This window comes from Staurois parvus, unplaced genomic scaffold, assembly GCF_062004578.1.
Source record: "Staurois parvus isolate SC_StPar_1 unplaced genomic scaffold, SC_StPar_1.0 ptg000368l, whole genome shotgun sequence".
Taxonomy (NCBI): domain Eukaryota; kingdom Metazoa; phylum Chordata; class Amphibia; order Anura; family Ranidae; genus Staurois; species Staurois parvus.
Window position 1 is genome coordinate 303,340 of NW_028318164.1, and position 19,883 is coordinate 323,222.

The 19,883-nt window shown below is 44.5% G+C and overlaps 1 long non-coding RNA gene across 2 annotated transcripts in view; it reads right to left on the reverse strand.

Moving 5' to 3' along the window:
• The window catches only part of LOC149456223 (uncharacterized), a 52,709-nt gene that overhangs the window by 4,329 nt on the left and 28,497 nt on the right, over window positions 1-19,883 (reverse strand). For both annotated transcript variants that reach the window (XR_016313932.1, XR_016313931.1), the window contains exons 2-3: window positions 15,660-15,712; window positions 1,988-2,064 (exon numbers count right to left, since the gene is read on the reverse strand). This is a non-coding gene — a long non-coding RNA (uncharacterized LOC149456223). The remainder of the gene's footprint in view (window positions 1-1,987; window positions 2,065-15,659; window positions 15,713-19,883) is intronic.

Sequence of the window (19,883 nt, forward strand, 5' to 3'; positions counted from 1 at the left end):
TTAGGTAGATAAGAAAAAGAAATCCTACTCACATATCCTACAGCGACATCAAGCATTTACCCATATTATGGGTTTATGTGTATGGTTCCGGGTGTCTCAAGATGGCCCCCACGCCGGAAATGACGTCACTGCGTACCTCCGCGTCACACAGAGGATGGCTTTCTGATCCAGTTTGCCGTTGTGTTATGCATTGCAGACAATATGCAAATTCAGGTCTGCCAGGATTGCCTCCATGTAACAGGATTTGAGGATGGTGACTCGCTCATGATAACAAATAATGCATTGTGGGAAGGCAGGGGGTATAGCCATGTGTTTTTATACCTGGAAGTACTGGATTTTCACTGGTGTGGATATGGGAGGTGGACAGGAACAATGAAGGTATATAACCACTTCCCGTCCGGTCCATGTATATAAACGGCCAGACGGGAGCAGTGCAGAGGCGGGTGGCCGATTATAAACGTCCTCCCCACTCCCTGCTTGTGTGCAAGCAGCACCGCGATCGTTGTACGGGACTTCTGTGTGAGGCCAATCAGTGATCACATGAAGAGTAGTAAGCAAGATGTCACTTCTGACATCATTGCTTACTACATGTGAAATCTTTGAATGATCACAGAGGTCACATGGTACAAGGCTATTCACAACAGCCTTGTACCATGTGACAAGCTGTGACCAATCACAGCTCACACAGTATTTCTCAATGACTGCAAGAATGCAGCCAGAGAGAAGTAGAAATTATTGCTTTTATAGCCTTTATGGGTGTAAAAGCAATCAGTGTAAAAAAAAAAAAATCACCACCCCCCAGAAGTAGTACAGTAGTACCATAGTGACACTGTACTACTTGTGGGGGGTGATGAAGATTTTTTTTTTATTGCTCTGGTGACAGTATGTTGAAAAAAAAAACAAAAAAAACAAATAATAATATAAGAAAATAAAAATGTAAAAAAATGTTTTGAAAAATTATAATAATTTTTGGTTATAAACTAATTTGGGTTATTTTTTTTTTAATAAAAAGATAACAATACATTTTTTCCAAGATTTATGAAGAAAGATTATTTTTTCAAACTTTTTGGACTTTTTCACTTATATAGCAAAAAAAAATAAAAATCCCAGTGGTGAATAAACACCACCAAAATAAAGTTTTATTCATCTCAACAAATGCTAAAAAATTCATATGCGTACAGTGTTGCATGACAGCGCAATTGTCATTCAAAGTGTGATAGCACTGAAAGCTGAAAATTGGCCTGGACAGGAAGGGGGTAAAAGTGTCCAGACTTGAAGTGCTTAAAAGGCATTTACCAGAATTGTTTTTACTATTTAACTATTTTAAACTAGGAAAAAGTGTTACTCCTGCCAAAACATTTTTCCAAAGAAGGTGGGATGCAGTTAGGCTCTCTGTCTGTGCTCACTGCAGGGGAGATTCCTCCTCCCTACATGTTCAAAGGAACAGGAAGTGAACGGAATCTCTCTAGGTACGCATCAGCAAATAAAACCACTTTATTAATAGAAGGGGAAGTGTTAGAACCTCTGTGATTTTTTTTTTCTTGCCCTTCATATAGTATAAACGTTAGCTGGGTATACACAGTCTTTCTTCAAGCAACCAGCTGGTTGAATGGGAAAAAACAAAACAAAAGAAAAACCAAAAAACAACTTCCAAATTCCCAGCATCCATACAAGTGAGGGATACACACATACTGAGATATGGGCAGTTCCTGCTGGACAGGAGGAATTTCAATACGCATATACTCTGCTTTACTCTCCTCATTTGTCCTAACACTTCCACTTGCAAAAACAATAGAAAAAATGATTTTGTTTGAAGATTCACCTAAAATCCGTCTCATTTATTACTGTGCCGGAACCCACAGCCCACAGAGGATGCCAGTGAATAATGGAGATGTGGACATGGAAGGATTGTGTACCATGTATTGCCTATAGCCAACACACAGCAAGTATTTATACAGCAATAAATGAAAAATAAAAGCTTACTTACTACTGGCACAGATCAGAATAATCCCAGCAATAGAGCTGCAGAGAATACAGATCAACACGATGGTCTATGGAGCGATTCTGCGAACAGAAAGAACACAGCCAGGTCATAAAATAAAGACTAACAAAGCATTCCCATTCCACCAATACAAAAGCAGTTACTCATACGCATTCTTATAACCACTCAATGCCGTCATCTTTCTCATCATCTTAAAATATGTAGGGATGGTTACCTGCAAAAGACACCTGGCAATTAGACCCCTGATGTCTCCCCTGCCCTTCACTGAAGCCAATGAAGCGCAGATCACGCAGTACGAGTCTGAGGTTCAAAGATGGAAAATTGGAACCCGGGAAACATAGCGGGAGTTGGTAGGGGAATTGGATGGTGCATTAACGGGGGCCCATGAAAGTGATCCATCAGCTGTACATCCACCAGATCGCTTCCACCTGACAGCTGAAAATCGGCCTGTTAAAGATACATGCTACAGCACCTGGGAAACTGTGTAAAACGCTCTGCTGCTGCAGACATATGCCATACATCAGTGGAAGCAATAGGATTCAATAAAGTCCTAAAAGGCTACGTTCACCTTTCTGACCAGATTTCATATTCCAACTATATTTAACCACTTGCCCTCCTGAGGATTTACCCCCCTTCCTGACCAGGCCTCTTTTTGCTACTTAGCGCTTCACTAATTCAACTCATAATTGTGCGGTCATGCAATGCTGCACCCAAACGAAATTTGCGTCCTTTTTTTCACACAAATAGAACTTTCTTTCGGTGGTATTTGATCACCTGTGCGCTTTTTATTTTTCACGCTATAAACAAAAAAAGACCAAACAATTTGAAGAAAAACTATATTTTTTTACTTTCAGCTATAAAAAATATATAGTAAACTCAAAGTTAGTTATAAATTTAGGCCAAAATGTATTCTGCTATGTAGCTGGCCAGCTAAGACCAGTCCTAGGTTGCTAATATGGTTCACATATATGTGTATACCAAACCTGCCAATAACCTCAGTACAGTGTATATGTGCATATGTTAAAGCCAAAAGCAGAATCATTGCTGTGATTTATGTCTTTGATTGTTATATGACATTTATATATTCATTGTGTTAGCAGAAGCAGAAAAGGAAAATATGCCTTTAAGAGTTAGTATAGAGCTGAGCCAATCACAGACAGCCTCACACTGTACAGAGCCTTAACCAATCCCAGCCAGTTTTACATTTATGCCTGTGTAAAACTCCCTGCTAGAATATTCTACAGACACATGCTCACCAGACAGAAGAGGAAACAGACACAGTACCAATCAGAGAAGCTTTATGGAAACAGAGAAGGCCAAATAGGTATTTAATGCACTTGTGTGTTCCTCTGTTGTTTACAGTGCAGGTGGATCTGTGTCTAAAAACTGTTGTATGTGTTTACTTGTAGTTCCACCGAACTTACGAATCAAGTCAGTGTAGAGTAATCATAATCCAATCGAATCTATCGAATCTAACAAATCTATCGAGATAAGCTTTTGAATCAACCCAATGTAATACGAATTAAACCATTGTAATATGAAAGAAATAAGCCATTGTAAGCAGTGTTATATGAAGAAGATTGAAGTTATTAAAGAAGTTAACTAAAGTATTCGGTGTGCTCTTTAAACCTACTGCATCCATAAAGCGGCATTGGAGGAATTACAGAGTAAAGTCAGTCTAATCAAACAAAGAAACAGCAATTGCATCATTTTTCTAATGCCACAGCGCACAAGGCACCAAAGGGTGCTGCGCCTGCCACATGCTACATGTTTTTGGTAAAAATATCCCAATAAGTGTATATTGATTGCTTTGTGTGAAGGTTATAGCGTCTACAAACTATGGTATAGATACTGCAATTTACGCCATTTTTTTGCTATACGGCGCTGTGCTAAATTAGCGGAAAATTGCCCGGTCATGCAATACGGTACATAAATGAAATTTACATCCTTTTTTTCCCCACAAATTGAGCTTTCTTTCGTTGGTCTTTGATTGCCTGTGCGTTTTTTATTTTTTGCGCTATAAAAGAAAAAGCCTGAAAATTTTGAGAAAAAAAAACAATATTTGGACTTTTTGCTATAAAACATGTCCAGTAAAAAAAATATAAAAATGAAATTTAGTCATAAATTTCTGCCAAAATGTATTCTGCGACATGTCTTTGCTTAAAAAAAATCCCAATACGTGTAAATTAATTGGTTTACGTGAAAATGATAGCGTTTACAAATGGCAGGAAAGATACTGGGATTTTTTTTTATTATACTAATAATGGCGGCAATCAGTGACTTATGGCAGTGATCAGCGATTTATGACAGTGATCAGCGACTTATGGCGGGACTGCGGCGGACATTTTGACACTGGGGGGAACTGACTTGGGGTCACTGACATCCCCAGTGACACCAATACAGTGATCAGTGCAAAAAAAAACACTGACACTGTACTAATGGCACTGGGGAGGAAGGGGTTAACTTTTATTAGGTAAAGAAAGGGTTAACTGTGTGAGGGGAGTGTTTCAGAGGAAACAAACAAGAGATCCCTGTGCTCAAATCCCAACAGCTAGTGCATGCATTTATCCATCAGGTGTAAAGGGGTGTAACCACACAGGGATCTCTTGTTTGTTGTATTGTTGGGTCAGTAGCCAGACCTGAACCTTGTAGCTCTCCCCCATTGTGTCTTTTCCCCTATGCTAGCATTGTGTCCACAGTAACATTTGCGTAGGCAGAGCAGAGTAGGACTGGCCATAGAGGGATTACTTTGACACAGTTGGCCAGCTTAAGCATGTATTGCAATATGTGTGAACTAAATATTCCTATTTATTGCATAGTCTGCTTGAAAGGGAATATACCAGTGTGCAGAGGGTCCTTCAGAATTTCTAGTGTACTTCACAGGAACACGCTGATCCCGAGAGATAAAGTCTTCTCTCAGGTTCAGTGTGCTCTGAACTGACAGATAGCACGGCTGCATTGTTTACATTGCAGCTCTGCTATCTGTCAGTGATTACTTGGAAATGACCCGCCGGGAGCCGGTGACAGACACCCGCTGCCACGATCGGCGGGACGGGTAGAGCGGGCACGTGCCTCGCGCACGCCCCATACCTGTTTTGCACAGCGACGTTAAAAGACGGTGCTATGCGCACAGGTGCTGCCCTGCTGTAGTAAAAACACTGCGGCGGGTCGGCAAGCGGTTAAGGTGTAACATAACACATGGTCACATTCTCCCGCCCCCCCATCCTGAAACTGCACCCCACGTCACCGGAACCACAGGGTGCTTCTACCTGCACAAATAAAAACAAAGATACAAATATCCAGTGATTGTGTTTCCAAGTGCAATTAACACAATACCACGCACCTTACATTTCGGGGGGAGGGGCTCTAAGTTATTAAGGCAAAACATTTTTTTTTATACATTTTGGATAGGGTAATGCAGGCCATAGATGGGTCGAAAATCGGCCGATTTTCGGATCGTTAGTGGGCGATTTGGTCGGCCGTTTTTCGGTATTTTGGCTGTTTTTGTTTTTTGGTAAAGTTGGAAAAAAATCGGCCGATTTTGCCGATCGGCCGATTTTCGCGGCAATTAGTGGGCAAATCGGCCGATTTTTTACCGATAAAAAATCTGCGCATGAGCAGTGACCTGCAAGAGGAAGACAAAAAGTTGAAAAAGAAGAAGAGGAAGAGGATGAAGAAGAGGATGAAGAGGAAGAAGAAGAGGATGAAAAAGAAGAAAAGGATGAGGATGAAGAAGAGGATGAGGATGAAGAAGAGGATGAAGAAGAAGAAGAGGATGAGGATGAAGAAGAAGAGGATGAGGATGAAGAAGAAGAGGATAAGGATGAAGAAGAAGAAGAGGAGGAGGAGGATGAAGAGGAAGAGGAGGATGAGGAAGAAGAAGAGGATGAGGAGGAAGAAGAAAAGGATGAGGAAGAAGAAGAAGAGGAAGAGGATGAGGATGAAGAAGAAGAAGAAGAGGAAGAGGATGAGGATGAAGAAGAAGAAGAGGATGAGGATGAAGAAGAAGAAGAGGATGAGGATGAAGAAGAAGAAGAAGAGGATGAGGATGAAGAAGAAGAGGAGGATGAGGAGGAAGAAGAAGAGGATGAGGATGAAGAAGAAGAAGAAGTAGGATGAAAATAAGAAGAATTCCAGTCCAGCAAAAAGTGTCTCTGCAGAGAGCTCCGCTATTTCTGACAGTTCTCTGACAGTTCTTTGACATTTACAGCGGTTGAAACAATGTATCTATTTGTTTCCGAATAAAAACATCTGTATCCTAAATGGAAACAAATAGATACAATGTTTCAACCGCTGTAAATGTGAAGGAACTGTCAGAGAACTGTCAGAAATAGCGGAGCTCTCTGCAGGGACACTTTTTGCCGGCTGTAGAAGGGATGAAAATCGGCCGATTTTTTTTACCATTGGTGGTAACGTCGGCCACTTGAACGACCGATTGTTCGTTTTTTTAAAAGAAAAATCGGCCGATTTTCGACCCATCTATGGCCTGCATAAGGGAGGGTTATAATCCCTTTCAGATTGTTTTGCCATCATTTTCCAATTGGGGAGATTTCCCTTCACTCCCTGTCCCATAGCCAAAACAGGAATGAAAAGAATTATCTCCAAAATTAAGGAATTCCCTGGTTGCCACCAGAACTGGCTTCCCCTTTAAAATATGCCCCTCTACTATGTTCTGGGGACAACTCTTTCCCTTTCAGTGATAACCATAAACATGAGGATAAATAGAAAGGGTAAACCCTCTTAATGTAGGCACAGATATCAGTAAAAACCTGACAGGTGTTCTAATCCCTAACCACTATAACGGAAAAAAGGGGGTTTTAAATACTTTTTTAGCTATAATTTAAATAGATTCTAAACAAATTGTTTTTTTTTTCAGCTTTCCTGAAAACCCCATGGAGAGTCCTTTGGGTGAATAATAGAAATAGACCAAGACTGCATGAGTGATGGTCAGTTTTACAGTCATTCATTTTACGGTATTTTAAAAAGTATCATTTTAGTTCATTATTAAAGTCCATTTTAGTGTAAAGTGATGGTAGGTAATGCAAACACTTAAGCTTAAGTTAAATATTTAAATACACTTAACTTATATATTTAACCAAAATAATTTGCCAACAATGTTTCTACAGCTGGTGTTAATGAACACTTTCTAGGTTGTAGCAAAAAGAACCATACACCAAGGGTTACGTATCTGAGTGTAAAAGCCCCAGAGGACCCAGGTAGATGGGGAATTACAGCTCACCCATCCATCTCCTTCTTTGTAAAAATAGAGTGGAGCATAAGGAGCCTGAAGATCCCAATGACTACTTTTGGCAATGCTCTGTCTTGTGTATCCGCTTCTGTTTTCAAGCAAATGTGTGCACAATCCCTTTAAGGTTCAACAAGCCCTTCATGCACCTGCCGGGAGCTCATTATACTTGTTGCAGGTAGAGCTGGAGAAAGACAGAACCTGTGGCTGTCAGGTGAACTCTTGTGTATATGAGCCTTCTATTAGGAACATTGTGTATCCTATGAATAAACACTTTCACACCTTTCTAGTTCAGCTGGCCATACACTAGTGGATTTCCAATTATGTATCAATAAAATTGTTTGAGTTATCAGCAAGTGCTGAGTGCCTAAAAAGTCCATGTGTGGACTTCTATCCATTTTTTGGTATTAATGCTCTTGAATTAGGACATGGCACTGTTTATGCATGTACAGGTCTCCACATGAACCACCCTTTGTGGTCTATTACTTATAGGGAATGCAGGGTCCTGGGTTTAGTAACACTGCATATACAGACTGATTTTACCGCTGTGGGTTTAGTAACACTTTAAATGAATATTTAATTTGCTTTTACAACGGTAGAGAAATCATTAAAAAAAAGTCCCCCGGCAAGATAAAGGCATAATGTGCTAGTATGTACCACATACTGTACTAGCACATTATGACAGACGTACCTGTAAAAGGGATCCCTCCAGCGGTGCTCTGTCACTGCTGACAGGGCTTCCATCTTCAGCCGGCCATTTGAATGGCTGAGCCATGAGGATGTTACACCCGCACATGCACACGGGAGTCACCATCGCGGCACAGCACCCTGGATTGACAGTACATTCAGTGTGCCCTCAGTTCAGAGCTCATGCGCTGGTGACGTCATTAGCTGCAGAAATTGTGAATATCTCCTTAAGCACGTCAAGTCCGGACACTTTCACTTCCTTCCTGTCCAGGCCAATTGTCGGCTTTCAGTGCTGTCACACTTTGAATGACAATTGCGCGGTCGAACAACACTGTAACCATATGAATTTTTTAGCATTGTTTTGAGACAGATAAAACTTTATTTTGATGGTATTTATTCACCACTGGCATTTTTATTTTTTTTGCTATATAAATGAAAAAAAGTGGTTTTTTTTTATAAAATTTTGCAAATAACTAATCTTCATAAATCTTGGCCAAAATGTATTCAGTTATCTTTTTAGTAAAAAACAAAATAACCCAAATTAGTTGCAGCCATTGAGAAATACTGTGTGAGCTGTGATTGGTCACAGCTTGTCACATGGTACAAGGCTGTTGTGAATAGCCTTGTACCATGTGACCTCTGCGATCATTCACAGATTTCACACGTAGTAAGCAATGATGTCAGAAGTGACATCTTGCTAACTACTATTCATGTGATCACTGATTGGCCAATCAGTGATCACATGATCTGGACCTCACACAGAGGTCCTGTACAGCAATCTGTGTTCCGCTGTGCCCTCCGGACACAGCGTGCACCGTATCGTGGTGCCACGCACTCCTGGGGAGCGTGCACAGGCTAAAATGGCGGGCGGCGTTTATGAACGGCAACTCACCCCTATACTGCTCCCGTCCGGCCCATGTATATAAACGGCTGGACGGGAAGTGGTTAATAGTGCATGTTTAGGAGAAATTCATTGTGCCTACAGGCAGGGGAGGACTGACCATTTGGAAACTTGGGCACTGCCTGAGGGCCCGGGGTCAGTAGGGGGCCCCATGAGATGCCCCTGGTTCCTTCTTTCATAGGCTTTTTTGAGTTTGGGCAAGCACACAGGGGCCCCATGATCCCCTATTGCCCGGGGGCCCCATGAGTTGTCAGTCCGCCCCTGCCTACAGGTAAGATCTATTATAAGCATACCTGTAGGTACAATTGACCAAGCGGAGTTTACTACAACTTTATCATTTGATTTAGGAATGAATGTCATTTATCAAATGTAAACTACAGATAAGTGGAAATTTGTTTGTTCAAGACAAATTATCCATCTTATTCCTTAAAAATTTGTTCATGGCTATAGTTGACAACCAACGTTGATTTCACCTCACTAAATTTTAGAAAATTGAGTAAAAGTCACTGCTCTTTTCACATTGTCCCTTACAATGTGATTCCTAGAAAACTCAAATAAAGAAAAAAGAGTTTGTGTAAAAAAAGTATGCAGCGCTAATAAAGCTAATAAGAACAAATGGAAAATCAAAACATAAGTTGCACAATAGCATAAGTGAAAAAACTTGATCTTATTCTGGATGTAAGTTTATCCGTTATCTGTACATGCTGTAAGTTTGCTTATTAAAGATATACTACACTATCAGAAGCTTCTCTGGGTCTCATCTATTGCATGGGAGCCCGCTTTTGAAGGTTCCTGCTGGTTTGGAGTGATGTGTGCATTGGGGATGGACTTGGAGCACCCTGAGACCAGGTTGTGACTACTGAGTATACCTGTCAGTGGTAGGGGTGTTCGCCAGGGGCTCCCACAGGGGAGAGCCTGATAAGAGGAGGTTGGGTGACCTCGACGGGATGGATGGATGGCTGATCAGGTGCGAGGTCAGACAAGCCGGGTCGGTAGCCGTGGGGACGGTGCGGTACAAAGCAGCGGGCAGAGAATAGTCGGGTCACACGCCAGGTTAGTAACAGAAGATCAGATCCAATAGGGGGCATCCGGGAGAGAGGTCAGGCAAGCCAAGGGTCAGAGCAGGAGAATACAGCGTGGTCAGGTACAATCCAGGTCAGCAACTTACAGGATACAGGTTCACAGGTTCAGGAATGCAGGTAAGACCAGAAGGCACTCAATGACAGTTCAGGGCCGTTTAAATATCGCGCCCTGCGCTGTCATTGGTGCCAGGCGCGCACCCGCGGCTCCTAGTGCGCATGTGCGAGCTCAGACGCCGCGGCCGGCCTGGACCTAGTGCCCGCGTCCCTGCACAAGGCGGCGCACTGCGCCTGTGCCGGGACCAGCGTTGCGGTGATCCCTGACATTGCCCCCCCCTACGGGCAACCTCCGGATGCCCACCCGATCTCTCCACCACGGGTGATCACGAAGAAACCCCCGGACAAGCCTAGGTGCATGAACATTTTGGGCCGCTTCCCAGGAATTGTCCTCTGGACCATAGCCCTTCCATTTAATTAGGAACTGGGTCTGACCCCCCCTCCTTCGGCACTTCAGGATTGCTTCTACCTCAAATTCTTCTTGCTCTTCGATAGTTATGGCCTCCAGAGGTCTGGACTCTCGATCTGGAAAGGGATCTGGGACCACTGGTTTCAGCAGGGACACGTGGAATACTGGGTGGATCTTAAACGTCTCAGGGAGGATGAGCTCGTATGCCACTTTGTTAATCATTCGCTTCACACAGAAAGGGCCTACAAACTTCGGTCCCAATTTCCTTGAAGGACACAACATTTTCAAATTCTTTGTCGCCAACCAGACCTTATCCCCAGGTTGCAGCACCAGGTCCCCCCTTCGCTTCTTATCAAAAGCCTTCTTGTTATCCTCCTGGGCCCGAGAGATGGCCTCCTGAAGTAATTTGTTGTTGGTGGAGAAAAAAGTAAGCGCGTCTTGTGTGGCCGGAACTGGACACTCGGGGACCAGATCAGGAAGGAAAACAGGGTGAAATCCATAGTTTGAAAAAAAACGGGGATTGCCCCGTTGCTGAATGATTTGCATTGTTGTAGGCAAATTCTGCCAAGGGTAAGAGCGTCAGCCAATTATCCTGTAGGAAGGACGTGTAGCATCGCAGGTATTGCTCCAGGGTCTGGTTAGTCCTCTCTGTTTGCCCATTGGTCTGTGGGTGGAACGCGGAGGAAAGGGACAGTTTGATATCCAATGCCTTGCATAGAGCCCTCCAAAATTTAGAAGTGAATTGGACTCCTCGATCCGAGACGATGTCTTCTGGAACTCCGTGTAATCTTACTATTTCCTGAATGAAGATTCGTGCAGTCTCGGATGCCGACGGAGTATTCTTCAAGGGTAAGAAGTGGGCCATCTTAGATAGTCGATCGATGACCACAAGGATCACGGCGTGGCCCTGGGACGGAGGGAGCTCGACTATGAAGTCCATTGCGATCCTTTGCCATGGTCGTTCAGGTATCGGCAGTGGGCGCAGCAGTCCCCAAGCCTTGTTTCTTGAAGGTTTGTGTCAGGAATGGACTCAGCATTGGTGGTGGGACTCGCCTGCTGTGTGGGCTGCAGTACCAGAGCTGACCAGCGGGTGCTCTCAGCAATGGACTCAGCACTGGTGGTGGGACTTACCTGCCGTGTGGGCTGCAGTACCAGAGCTGACCAGCGGGTGCCCTTAGCAGCCAGAAGCTTACAATCAGCCAAACCTGGGGCTGATTACAGAAAGGTGTATATAAGGCATGACCAGGCCTGTGCTCTGGGCCTTCGTGTATGTTTTCCTATGAGCCTCTGTACCTGTGTTCCTGCTTCGTTGCTGACCCGGCTTGATCCTGATCTCTGTTGACCGTCTCCTGTTCTGACTACTGGCTCATCCCTGACTATTCTTCTGCCTACTCCTATGCTGTTTGACCTCCTGTTGCTGTACCTTGGCTTGTGACCCGCTTACTCTTTGCCTGCTGCTCTGTACTGATCTGCCTCCACCGTTACCGACCCGGCTTGTCTGACCACGCTAACTACTCTGCCATCCATCCATCCTGCACGGATCCAGCCGTACCTGCAGATACCTCTGGCTGATCCCTCTACCACTAGCAGGTGTACTCAGGGGCCGCGACCTGGTCTCAGTCCTGCGCCAAGTCCATCCCCACCATCAGGGGCTCTGGTGAAAAGGCAGACTGGGGCTTAGACTCCGCGCCCTGGGGAATCCTGCCCTGAGGACCGCTAGAGGTACCACCAAACGGTCATCAAAGAACCCTACGGCCGGCCTGACCGTTCCACCTCTCCAGCCCTGACTACGCCTGTGTTCCTGCACCTCCTAAAGATTAGTGGAAGGTTGGTTTGCTCACTGTGCGTTTATATAGATATATATCTGGGTGGCTAATAATAAACTGTATTGTATTGTACCTGAGACCTGCGTTTCCCTGTGTCAGTCCACACCTTTCTGGTCATTCCTTGATTCCTGACAGTTTGTTTCTTTGACAGACGGCGCAGGATTTAACGTAATGTTTGCAGTCCTTAGCCATGCTCGGCCACCAAAATGAGCGTTGGAGAAGATCCAGGGTTTTTGTTAGGACAAAGTGTCCTGCCATCGGGTGATCATGACAATGTCCGAAGACTAAAGTTCAGACTTCTTCAGGTACCGCGATCAACCCCTCCTTCCATAGGAGTCCTCCCTTGTTCTGCAGGGACACCCCAGATGGGGCTGACGTTGCCGTAGATGCGTCCAGGAGTTTCGACCGAAGCTCCGTTTGGACGGCCAAGAAGTTCCCTGAGGACAGAATGGTATCGGGTACTGGTTCTTCCTTGGGGTCCTCAAACATGCGTGACAGTGCGTCGGGCTTCGTGTTCTTGGAACCAGGTCTGTATGTTATATGAAAGGAGAACCTGGAGAAAAAGACTGCCTATCTCGCCTGTCGCGGGCGTAACCGTTTGGCCGTTCTCAGATACTCTAGGTTTTTATGATCGGTGAAGATCAAGATTGGATGCGTGGCTCCTTCCAGCAGGTACCTCCATTCCTCTAATGCCGTTTTAATGGCCAACAGTTCTCGATCGCCAATATCATAGTTCTTCTCGGCCGGAGTAAGCTTCCTTGAAAAGAATGCTACAGGGTGTAGGAGTTCCTTGGTGCCTTTTCGCTGGGACAGGATGGATCCTACCGCATTCTCAGACGCATCTACTTCCAGTATGTAAGGCAGGGATGCGTCTGGATGGCCGAGAATGGGTGCTGTGGTGAACAATTTATTCAGGGCCTCAAAGGCTTCCTGGGCCTCTGGTGTCCATCTGAAGCGGGTTCCTTGTTTGGTCAACTGAGTTATGGGGGAGACCAGACCTGAGAAGTTCCTAATAAACTTTCTGCAAAAGTTCGAAAACCCAATAAAATGTTGGATGCCCTTTTTATCTGTGGGAACTGGCCAATCCAGAATTGCTGAGGCCTTCTGAGGGTCCATCGCGACCCCCGTGGTGGAGATAATCAGACCCAAAAAAGTAATACTGGGCTGCTCAAAGCTGCACTTGTCAGCTTTGGCATATAGCCCATGCAGGCGCAACCGCCCTAAAACCTTTGCCACATGAATCCTGTGAGCCTTAAGTGAGGGTGAAAAGATCAGTAAGTCATCCAAATAGACGATTACAAAAACATCAAGGTAGTCCCTGAATAGATAGCTCACAAAATGCTGGAACGTGGCTGGGGCATTGCACAGCCAAAATGGCATGACCAGATATTCAAAGTGCCCAAAACGAGTACGGAACACTGTCTTCCACTCGTCCCCCCTCCCCTAGGCTCAGTCATGGCCTTTTGGTACTGTAAGGGACCGCCTGGCGTCGCCACTAGCACTCCACTGATCAGGTGTCCCCAGAGCACGGAATCTAAGCCCCAGAGTACTTGTTCACCAGGGCCCCTGATGGTGGGGATGGACTTGGAGCACCCTGAGACCAGGTCGTGACTACTGAGTATACCTGTCAGTGGTAGGGGTGTTTGTCAGGGGCTCCCACAGGGAAGAGCCTGATATGAGGAGGTCGGGCGACCCCGACGGGATGGATGGCTGAGCAGGTGCAAGGTCAGACAAGCCGGGTCGGTAGCCGTGGGGACGGTGCGGTACAAAGCAGAAAATAGTCGGGTCACACGCCAGGTCAGTAACAGAAGATCAGATCCAAAAGGGGGCATCCAGGAGAGAGGTCAGGCAAGCCAAGGGTCAGAGCAGGAGAATACAGCGTGGTCAGGTACAATCCGGGTCAGCAACTTACAGGATACAGGTTCACAGGTTCAGGAATGCAGGTAAGACCAGAAGGCACTCAATGACAGTTCAGGGCCGTTTAAATATCGCGCCCTGCGCTGTCATTGGTGCCAGACGCGCGCCCGCGGCTCCTAGTGCGCATGCGCGAGTTTGGATGCCTGGACCTAGTGCCTGCATCCCTGCACAAGGTGGCGCAATGCGCCTGCGCTGGGACCAGCGCCGTGGTGATCCCCTTACATGGACTTATCCCATCAGAGTGTCCCCTCACATGGACTGATCCCATCGGAGTGTCCCCTCACATGGACTGATCCCATCGGAGTGTCCCCTCACATGGACTGATCCCATCGGAGTGTCCCCTCACATGGACTGATCCCATCGGAGTGTCCCCTCACATGGACTGATCCCATCGGAGTGTCCCCTCACATGGACTGATCCCATCGGAGTGTCCCCTCACATGGACTGATCCCATCGGAGTGTCCCCTCACATGGACTGATCCCATCGGAGTGTCCCCTCACATGGACTGATCCCATCGGAGTGCCCCCTCACATGGACTGATCCCATCGGAGTGCCCCCTCTGTAACACTAAACTGATGACCTGTAGAGGCTTTTGAAGTGTCGCCTATAGAAAATATAAGGTACTGACGTTTATCGCCATTTCACAGGTACATGTAAATTTAATGTTTGACATGCTAGGTATCTATATACTCAGCGCACCCTCGTCTTTTATATTTTACAAAAAATTTTTTGTAATTTGTTGCATTTGTTTGCCTTAAAATTCAGTTTAGTGGGTTTCTTCATGAAATTTTGCATTTCCTAGACCTTTGTGGTAATATTGTGCAACATAAAGAATTTGAACTACCCCTATTTCATTCTTTAGGGTGTCTGCTTTCAAAAAATGTATAATGTTTGGGGGTTTTGTGTAATCTTCAGGCCTAAAATGATTTTGTAAACTTGTTCAAAAAAATGCAAAAACGGTTCTGGCAGTGAAAGGGCTAAAATTGTTCAGAATAGCTTGCAGTCTGCCCAAAGACCAAACAAACATCTAAAAAATAGTAAGATTTATTTATTTTTTTAAACAAGAGTTTTAGATTTGCTTTGTAATTGGGTACCCATAGTAAACATATAGTGGGGGTTTCACAAATGTGACTGCAAATGTAGAACTAGACTTTAGACCTCATGCAAACTTGGTGATTAGCCCCAGTGTATGAGGCTTCTGTGTTTAGGTGTCGACAGGTTTCAGAGGTGCACTGTCCAACCTCGCTGCAAGCAGTCCGCGTTACGAGCATTCGTCTCTGGGCGCTCACTGCCCTTTCGGCCCTCTAAGCTAAAACATCTGCATACTGGGACTGTATGTACTGTATACAAGTCAGCAATTCAGTTCTAAAAACATTAAAGTATGGTGGCTATGGAGGACAAGATAGGCAACCAGTACTGGATCTGGGACTAAGCTGGGCCTCAGCAGGGTCATAGTTCTGTATGAGTCTCTTAGACTTTTTTCTTAATTACAAGCATGCAGGTAATAGACAGAAAATAGTGACAGAGGGTCTTACCTTGCAGAAGGCAAGCAGTGCCTCCCTAGGTGGCTCATTCTCTGGGTGACATGCTGCAGATAAGTAAATTACACATTTTAGACCAATTTTAAGTACATAGGAGACATAAACAGATGAGTAAAGCCTGTAGAAATGACTGAAGATGCCATAACCCATAAGGTCAGTCCACCCAAGGGTGATATTGTTGTTGTGGGTTGAGCCTTGTTGCATGAATCAGCCCCTGGCCTCGTATATTTATTCTATGGGTGTTCCTGCTCCTTCTGTACATTTTCCATAGTATAAAATAGAAAAGTGGGGACCCCTCATAATGGGCACTGCAGGGGTATAGACCCAGGACTTCAGAGGTCTCATCTTTAGAGCCCTTAAAGTAGAAATAAAGGCAAAGCTTTTTTTTTTAATTTCCAATAGGGTAAAGGAGGGTTTTAACACTTGTCAGTTTTATTTTGGTCATCTGTGTCCCATTGGGGAGATTTCCTTTCATTTCCTATCCCATGGCCAAAAAAGGAAGTGAAAGGAAACCCATCCAAAGTGAAGGAATCCCTGCCTGTCATCAAAACTAGTGTCCCTTTGGAAGATTTTCCCTCTATTCCTGTTCTGGTCACAAAACTAAATTTGGAATTTTTTTTTACTTTCGGTGATAATAGTAAACCGGGCAAATAGAGAGGGTGAATCTCCCTAAAGGGGTCAGAGGGGCGGACTGACAACTCATGGGGCCCCCGGGCAATAGGGGATCATGGGGCCCCTGTGTCCTTGGCCAAACTCAAGCCTATGAAAAAGGTACCAGAGGCATCTCATGGGGCCCCCTACTGACCCCGGGCCCTCGGGCAGTGCCCGCGTTTCCAAATGGTCAGTCCGCCCCTGGGAGACACAGACAGCAATAAAAACCTGACAGGTGTTCTAAACCCTCTCCACCCAATTCAAAACTACAAAGTTTTGCCTGTAGGTATACTTTAAGAGATACACAGAACCGCCAGGTGATCTCTCTTTAGCATAAACCAAACTTTACGGGTGGAAAGATCTTTCAATAACACATGTGAATAAATAGGATCTATAATAAATAAATAAAGATTTAGACTTCGTTCACACAGGCGTACTGCCGCTTTTAGCCACAGGTGTTCATGCATCTCCATGCGGGCAGTCCCATTCATGTCAATTGGGACACAGAGCTGCATGGACACAGCCACTGCTCTCAATCTGACAGCTGTGTGGGTGTACAGCCCCAAACGCACACTTCTGCATTTCGGACTGCACCCCCGCATCTGCATGGCACCCACCTGAACACCTGGGCATCCCCCTGTGGTCATACATGGCCCTCTCACAGGTATACACTGCAGCACACCCATGTGATCGAGGCATAGAAAGTAAAAAGATTTTTTGTTACAACATCAAAGTGAAAGATAGAACACCAACAGGTCAGAAAAAGAATTGAAAAAGTCAAAAACAGAATCACCGAGTTGGAAAAAGGATCACCCGCTTGTGTCAGTGTTTTGTTGAATCAATCTTTGCTTTAACCACTTGCCTTCCAGAAGATTTACCCCCCTTCCTAAGCAGGCCATTTTTTATGATACAGCTCTGCGTTATTTTAACTGGCAATTGTGCAGTCATGCAACGCTGAACATAAATGAAATTTATGTCATTTTTTTCCCCACAAATAGGTATTTGATCACCTCTGCGGTTTTTATTTTTTGTGCTATAAAGAAAACAAAATACTGACAATTTTGAAAAAGCAAAACAACAATATTTTTTTACTTTTTGCTATAAAACATATTAATTACAAAAAATAAATACATTTCATCAGAAATTTAGACCAAAATGTATTCTGCTAAATGTCTTGCTAAAAAAAAAATCCCAATAAGTATATATATTAATTGGTTTACGTGAAAGTTATAGCATCTACAAAATGGCGGCACATACGTATAATGAATTTTTTTTAATATATTGGTAAGGGCGGTGATCAGCGACTTATAGCGGAACTGTGGGACTGCAGTGGGCAATCTAACACTGGGGGAGACTAACTGCCACTGACCAGTGACACTAATACAGTGATCAGTGCTAATAAAAAGCACTGACACTGTACTAATGACACTGGGCTGGAAGGGGTTAACATCTGGGGCGATCAAAGGGTTAACTGTGGGTTAGGGAGTGATTTTTTTTGTGTACTGTGTTGTGTTTTACTAAGCAAACCTGCTGCTTTCTAGATCTCTGCTGTGCAGCATGTCAATGCTGACAGGAGAGAGATCTGTGTTGTTTACACATAGGTCTCTCCCCTCTCAGCTTTGCAGATGATCACCTAGTCCTGGCCAAAAATCACCAGCCAGGACCTGGTGATTGACATCCTCAGGAGCCAATAGCAGAACGGGTAGGGCACCGCACACGAAAGCCCCCTACCTGGAACTACAAAATCACATATATTTACATGATTTTGCAAAGCTGCCCTGTAGCAGTATATCTGCTATGGGGCTGCAGGCAAGCAGTTAATTAAAGCCATTAGTCTGTTGGGATAGGTCTCCACTAACTTTGCACATCTAGACTTGGCAATATTTGCCCGCTCTTCTTTGCAGAACTGCTCAAGTTCACTTTAAATTGATGGTGACTGTTTGTGGACTGCAGTCTTAAATCATTCCACAGAGTTTCAAAGGGGTTTAAGTCTGGGCTCTGACTAGGCCATGCAAGGACGTTCACCTTTTTCTCCTCCAACCACTGTGTGGCCATTTTTGCTGTGTGCTTTGGGCATGTTGGAAGGTAAACCTTCTCACTGACAACTTTCTGGCAGAAGGCAGCACATTTTCCACAAGAATGTGATGGTTTTTCACCCCATCCATCTTTCCTTCTATCCTGACAAGTGCTCCAATCCCTGCTGCACAGAAGCCCCCCAGAACAGGATATTACCACCTCCATGCTTTACTGTAGGAACGGTAGTATTTGGATGGTGAGATGTATTGGATTTCCGTCAGACACATTTTATCCTTCTAGTCAAGTAAAAACTGAGGCAAAGGCTCTGCGGTGCCAGGTAGGGCTACACAGTGAAGATCCCGAAGTAGGGCTGAAGGAGGTTCACATTGGTAGCAAAACTGAGCATGTACCATAAATCATCCTCCCTTCACGTAACCTTTTGCCAACCATGTAGCCCATATCTGCAATAGCAAGAAAAAGTGGGCCTCAGCACCCCGCGTCGGCACATATACACCCACAACAGCAATTAGCAAGCTCACTGCACATTAACTGAGCCGTCAAAGACAGCTCTCAGTCACAGCTTTTGACAAGGAGCCAGTGGGATGGGTTCCCAATCATGTATCCACTGTGACAACCAACTTTAGTGGGCACATGATAGTGAAGCTGCGCCACCTCCCAGCCATTAACCAAAAAGTGCCATTAACCACCTCCAGTCCGGCCGTTGTATATACACGGCCGGACAGTGGCAGTGCAGGGTCGGGTGGCCGTTTTTAAACAGCCTCCCCGCACCCTGCTTGTGCGCACTCCCTGGCAGCACGCAGGACCACAATCCGGTGCCCGCTGTGTCCTCCGGACACAGTGAAACACCGATCGTCGGACGGGACCTCTGTGTGAGGTCCCGATCATGTGATCACTGATTGGCCAGTCAGTGATCACATGCAGAATAGTAAGCAAGATGTCACTTTTGACATTGCTTACTACGTGTGAAATCTGTGAATGATCAGGTCACATGGTACAAGGCTATTCACAACAGCCTTGTACCCTGTGACAAGCTGTGACCAATCACAGCTCACACAGTGGTTCTTAATGGCTGCAAGAATGCAGCTAGTGAGAAGGAGAAATGATTGCTTTTACAGTCTTTATGGGTGTAAAAGCAATCAGTGTAAAAAAAAAAAATTTTCATCACCCCCCATAAGTAGTACAGTGTCACCATGGTGACACTGTACTGCTAGGGTGACAGTATGTAAAAAAAAAAGTAAAAAAAGTTTAAATTTATAATTTTTGGCTTTAAACTAATTTGGGTTATTTTTTTTTTTTACTAAAAAGATAACAGAATACATTTTGGCCAAGATTTATACTGAAATACTATTTATTTCCAAAATATTATAAGAAAAACACTTTTTTTCTTAATTTTTGGACTTTTTCATTTACATAGCAAAAAAAATAAAAATCCCAGTGGTGAATAAATACCACCAAAATAAAGCTTTATCTGTCTAAAAAAAATGCTAAAAAATTCATATGAGTACAGTGTTGCATGACTGCGCAATTGTC